Source organism: Lutra lutra, chromosome 4 (assembly GCF_902655055.1).
Source record: "Lutra lutra chromosome 4, mLutLut1.2, whole genome shotgun sequence".
NCBI classification, from domain to species: domain Eukaryota; kingdom Metazoa; phylum Chordata; class Mammalia; order Carnivora; family Mustelidae; genus Lutra; species Lutra lutra.
Genome location: NC_062281.1, coordinates 17,872,083 through 17,878,500, shown reverse-complemented (window position 1 = coordinate 17,878,500; position 6,418 = coordinate 17,872,083). Strand labels below are relative to the sequence as shown.

At 39.2% G+C, this 6,418-nt stretch overlaps 1 long non-coding RNA gene across 1 annotated transcript; it reads right to left on the bottom strand.

Annotated features, from left to right (window-relative positions):
• Nucleotides 1-665: 665 nt before the first annotated feature.
• LOC125098496 (uncharacterized) lies at nt 666-4,730 on the bottom strand. Its single transcript, XR_007126848.1, has 2 exons — nt 4,678-4,730; nt 666-1,522 (listed from the first exon to the last, which is right to left on the bottom strand). It is a non-coding gene; the product is annotated as an uncharacterized LOC125098496 (long non-coding RNA).
• Between the last annotated feature and the right edge of the window lie 1,688 nt (nt 4,731-6,418).

The window sequence follows — 6,418 nt, the reverse complement described above, 5'->3', positions numbered from 1 at the left end:
AGCCTTAGCATGTGTCGGAGACATGGTCATAAAGGCCTCCCAGGCTGTGTGCAGGAGCTTGAACCTGCAATATAGGCCAGAAATTGCAGATTCCAGAGCCAAGAGACCAAACGCAACCTCCAGATGTGTTCTGCTGGGCAAGCACACAGTGTTTGCATCCTGAATGTAATGGCTGGAAGCAAGGTACTTCTCTCCCACTGAACCCTTTCCTATTGTCTTCCACTTGGCCTCCTTCCTTCATTTACATTGCCTCCTTATTCCCTTAAGACTTTTGAGCTTGCCTCCCCTGAGTAGGCAGGCTCTGGGGACCCATCATAGGATATTACACTGGGAAATGGTACTGGCATTTCTACATCTTATATTAACCCCTCTGAACTCAACGGGGAAGTTAAGGTTATGAGAACCAGACTGGAGATAAGAAGACAGTAGAAGGTTTATTTTTCAGGACTCCTGGTTGCAAGTGTCAAAAAGACAACTCAAACCAGTGTGAATTATTAAAAAGGATAAATTAGTTCATGCAACTTTTTTTTGTTTTGTTTTAAAGTAAGCTCTATACCCAACATGGAACTTGAATTCATGACCCCAAGATCAAGAGTCTTATACTCTGTCCACTGAGCCAGCCAGGTTCCCCCAACTTAAAAACAAAACAAACAAACAAACAAAAACACAAGAGAAAATCAAATTTAATAGGCATACAGAAAAGGAATCCACACCAACAAGGAATTCCAAAGATGATGGGGCAACATGAAGCTTGTAAGGGCTAAGGAAGAAGGTAGGGGCCTGAGGTCACAAAGGGAGAAAACCTATTAGCAAGAATGTGAAGGAAATGTTCAGAAAAACAAGATTGTTCTACTATGCAGATGAGTTCCTTTGATAGGGGTGGGAGGCATTAATACTTGTCTTCCTGTTGCAGGGTCTCCCTTCCAATGTAAATTTAGACAGTTACAGAGGAGGCAGAGCAGCTCTCTTGATTTTTAACCCAAAATAGTCTTCATACCAATGCGTCACATTTGGGGCAACCTGCCCTGGGCCCCTACAGAACTCGGCCCCCCTCTGGAACCTCCCTAGAAGTTCTCCCTATGAAAAGTTAAGCTGTGAATTGTTCCATTTCATTGAACTCCGCTTCATCCTGACCACAGGTCAGTTCCGTTAAACTCATTTCAGGAGGTGGTGATACAGATGTGTTTTCAAAGGTTAGCCTATGGTTCAAGAAATCAGGGATCAAACAAGAGGCATTTCTATGGAAACAAAGGGAAAAATGATGGTTAATGATCAGGTCATAATAGAAATCAGCTTTTGGGTCCTGACAAAGCCAGTAGACAGGATTTCTAGATGTCAAGCCCGAAGCACCTTCAGATACAAGAGCAGGCAAGACAGTCAACAGATTTCCCTGGTTTGTGGGTCAAATGTCTCGAGATGGTTAACAATCCAACACAGCAGCAGGCATGAGACTTTCTCCATATGAGCTGTCGTGGTGATTTCTCTGAAGTTATGTCAAGTCGTTCATATTCAGTTTGCAGGGCTTCAAGGCAAAGGGCAGTTTTAGTTCTCAAATGAATCCACCTCAGAGGTGGGAGAAAAATCAGACAGGTTAGTTTGGAGAGTAGTAGTCAGGAACTAGAAGAAATTAGGATCTGGTCTAGTTTAAAATAAACAGTATTCGAATCTAATGTTTATTCTAGTATGTTATCGAAACGTTTTTTTCCTTCTATAATCACCCTCATTTGTACCAAAGACAGGCGCATTAATGTGTGTGCAAAATCAGTTTTGAATAGCTTGGCCTAATTATTTACATAAGCACAGCAAGAATACTAATTGGACATGTAGCTTCCTTTTTTTTTTTTTTAAGATATTTACTGGGGCGCCTGGGTGACTCAGTCCGTTGAGTATCCAACTCTTGATTTCAACTTAAGTCATTCATTATCTTAGGGTCATGAGATTGTGTCCCACACAGGGCTCCATGCTGGCACAGAATCTGCTTCACAACCTCTGCCTCTGCCCCTCCCACCCCCACGTTATCTCGTGCCCGCGGGCTCGCGTGCTCTCTCTCTCTCTCTCAAGACTTTTTAAAAAGATTTTATTTATTTATTTAATTAATTTATTTATTTGAGAGAGAAAGAGAGAGCATGTGAACAAGTGAGTGGGAGGAGGGGCAGAGAGAATGTCAAGCAGACTCCACACTCAGGGCAGAGCCTGACTAGGGGCTCAATCTCATGACCCCAAGATCATGACTTGAGCCAAAATCAAGACTTGGAAGTTAAACCAACTGAGCCCCTGGCCATATAGGTTCCTTTAAGCTTTTGCTACAACTTTTCATAAAGAATTTTTAGATTGAACTTTTTTCCCTAAGATTTTTTTCCCTAAGATTTATTTATTTTAGAGACACACACAGAGAGAGAAAGAGAGATCACACGCTAGAGAGAGAGAAGGAGAGAATGAATCCTGAAGCAAACTCCCTGCTGAGGGCACAGCCAGATGCAGAGCTTGATCCCTGGACTCTGAGATCATTATGTGAGCTGAAATCAAGAGTCAGTTGTTTAACCAGCTAAGCCACCTAGGTGCCCCTGATTGAACTTTTAATAGCCTCTCAAGGCCAGACACCCAACCAAAACTTGCATCAAATACTTGCCAGACTTTGCCTGCAATACCTATAGATTTGGTTGAATTCCTCTCTTCTCCAGGTCCCCAACATATCCTGAGGTTCCTGCACCTGCCAGGAAGTGACCTTTACTTACCTGATAAGGCTGCTGGAAAACTGCAAGCAAGGAAGGTATGAGGCCAACATCTCCATGGGACTTCCTTGGCTCCATAAAGTCAACCTAGTTCCTTAAATCTGTCTGGTCATATCTGAGTCTATACATGTCTCAAATAGGACATTCCAGTCAAAGTCTTGATAATATAACCAATGTTTCCAATGGTGTCCTGTTACAAGGACACCATAAAATATAAGAATACTACATATATAGTATTCTTATATTTTAGTTATATATAACTAAAATATAGTTATATATATATAGTTATATACAACTATATATATATACATACACACACACATACATGAATACTCATTGAGTTTTTTAATTTGAGAAGGTTCAAGTAGAAAGAATAAATATTTCAATTCTGCTTATAATAATATAATTAATCAAACTGCTATAGGTCAGTTAGCTCAAGAGAAAAGATTTACTTAGATCTGGAAAAAGACATTTTAAAAAGCCAGCAATGCTTTAAACGAAAAGTCATAAAAATTACTATTTTCCTTTTGCGTTTATTCAATCTCATGTTATTAATTGTTATTTTGCTTGAATCCAGCTTTACCATTAGTTTTGGAAATTCTTACCAAGTTCAGTTTTATGATCATTAAGTTTATCAGAAACTCACTCAAGAGTTCTTTTTCTTCTATGATCCTCACTAAAGAAGAAACACATTTGTAAGAATATCAGTGTAAACCCTAATGCAAAGGACAAGACTTAAAAATGGCGATGCTTAGGGGTGCCTGGGTGGCTCAGTGGGTTAAAGCCTCTGCCTTTGGCTCAGGTCCTGATCCCTTGGTCCTAGGATTGAACCCCACATTAGGTTCTCTGCTTGGCAGGGAGACTGCTTCCTCCTCTCTCTCTCTCCTTATCTGCCTCTCTGCCTACTTGAGATCTTGGTTTGTTAAATAAATAAATAAATCTTTTTTTAAAAAATGGCCATGGTTAAATATTTAATTAGATTTCATTATGATGCAATCCACAAAGAAATTTGGCTATTTCTGTGACATACAACACTCACGATAATAACAAATCAGGGTATCAGATTTCTAAGTATTTTATACATTTTTTAGAACAGTTGTTTAAATTGCATATCTACACAAATATAATCTTAACAAGATTTAGTATCACTTATCTGACAATGCTTCCTATTTAATTTATCATGCCAAATAAGTCTAATTTTTCATAAAATCTTTGAGATATTCCAGGAGCTCTCTGGAACATCTCAGTTAGACTATAGTCAAAAGATTTTGTTTTATTTTTTTTTAAGTTTTTATTTATTTATTTGACAGAGATCACAAGTAGGCAGAGAGGCAGGCAGAGAGAGAGGGGGAAGCAGGCTCCCCGCTGAGCAGAGAGCCCGATGCGGGGCTCGATCCCAGGACCCTCAGATCATGACCTGAGCCCAAGGAAGAGGCTTAACTCACTGAGCCACCCAGGTGCCTCAAAAGATTTTGTTTTATAGAGAAGGAAGGAAACTTCCAAATTCATTTTATGAGGTCAGCACTACCCTGATATCAAAACCAGATAAAAGCACCATAAAAAAAGAAAACTACAGGTCAAAAAAACCTGATGAACATAGATGCAAAAATTACCAATAAAATACTAGCAAACCGAATCCAACAGGAACATTAAAAAAATAATTCACTACATTCAAGTGGCATTTATTCCTAGGTTGAAAGGGTGGTTCAATATTTACAAATCAATCCACATGATACATCACATTAATAAAAGAAAGGATAAGAACCATATGATCATTTCAACAGATGAAGAAAAATCATTTTGCCAAGTACAACATCCATTTATGATAAAAACCCTCAACAAAGTAGGTCCAGAGGGAACATCATCAAGGCCATATATGAAAAACCCACAGCTAACATTATTCCAAATGGGGAAAAACTCAAGAGCTTTACCTCTTATTCTTTACCTCTGTCAAGAACAAGACAGGGATGTCCACCTCCACCACGGCTCAACATAGTACTGAACATCTTTACCACAGCAGACAACAAAAAGAATGAAAGGCATCCAGACTGTCAAAGAAGAAGTAAAACCTTCATTATTTGCAGATGACATGGTATTATATACAGAAAACCCAAAAGACTCCACCAAAAACTACTAAACTACTAAACAGTAAAGTTGCAGGATCCAAAATCAACATACAGAAATCTGTTGCATTTCCATACACCCACAATGGAGCAACAGAAAGAGAAATTAAGGAATCAATCTCAGTTATAATTGCACCAAAAACAATAAGATACCTAGGAATAAACCTAACTAAAGAGGTGAAAGACCTGTACTCTGAAAACCATAAAATACTAATGAAAGAAACTGAAGAGGACACAAATGGAAAGACATTCCATGCTCATGGATTGGAAGTACAAGTGTTAAAATGTCTGTATTACCCAAAACAATCTACATATTTAATGTAATCCCTATCAAAATACCACCAGCATTTGTCACAGACCTAGGACAAATGATTCTAAAATTTGTATGGAAACACAAAGAATAGACAAAGCAACTTTGAAAAGGAAACAAAAGCTGGAGGCATCATAAAGCCAGACTCTAAGTTATATTACAGTGCTGTAGTCATCAAAACAGTGTAAGCTGTTTTATACTGTATAAACAGTGTAACCATAAAAATCCTAGGAGAGGGGGAGTCTGGGTGGCTCAGCCATCAGGCATCTGCCTTGGGCTCAGGGTCCTGGGATCGAGCCCCACATCAGGCTCGCTGCTCAGCGGGAGGCTTGCTTCTCCCTCTCCCACTCCCCCTACTTGTATTCCCTCTCTCACTGTGTCTCTCTATGTCAAATAAATAAATAAAATCTTTAAAAAAAAAAAAAAGGTGTAGGCGAGAACACAGGCAATAACTTCTTTGACATCAACCCATAGCAACTTCTTTCTAGGTACGTCTCCTGCGGCAAGAGAAACAAAATCAAGAATAAAGTTTTGGGGGGCGCCTGGGTGGCTCAGTGGGTTAAAGCCTCTGCCTTCGGCTCAGGTCATGATCTCAGGGTCCTGGGATGGAGCCCTGCATCGGGCTCTCTGCTCAGCAGGGAGCCTGCTTCCCCCTCTCTCTCTCTCTGCCTGCCTCTCTGCCTATTTGTGATCTCTCTCTGTCAAATAAATAAATAAAATCTTTAAAAAAAAATCTTTAAAAAAAAAAGAATAAAGTTTTGGGACTTCATCAAAACAAAAAGCTTTTGCATAGTGAAGGAAACAATCCACAAAACCAAAAGGCAACCTATGGAATGGGAGAAGATATTTGCAAATGACATATTTGATAAATGGTTTGTACCCAATATAGATAAAGAACTTATCAAACTCAGGAGTGCTTGGTTATCTCAGTTGGTAGAGCATGTGACTCTTGATCTCAATGTCATGAGTTCAAGCCCCACATTGGGTATAGATAGAGCTTACAAAAAAAAAACAAACCTACAAAACTCAACACCCAAAAAACAAATAATCCAATTAAAAAATGGGCAGAAGATGTGAGTAGACATTTTTCCAAAGAAGACATACAGATGTCAAACAGACAAATGAAAAGATACGCAACATCACTCATTGTCAGGGAAACGCAAATCAAAACTGCAATGAGATATGACTTTACACCTGTCAAAATGGCTAAAATCAACAACACAAGAAACAACACCTGCTGACGAGGATGTGGA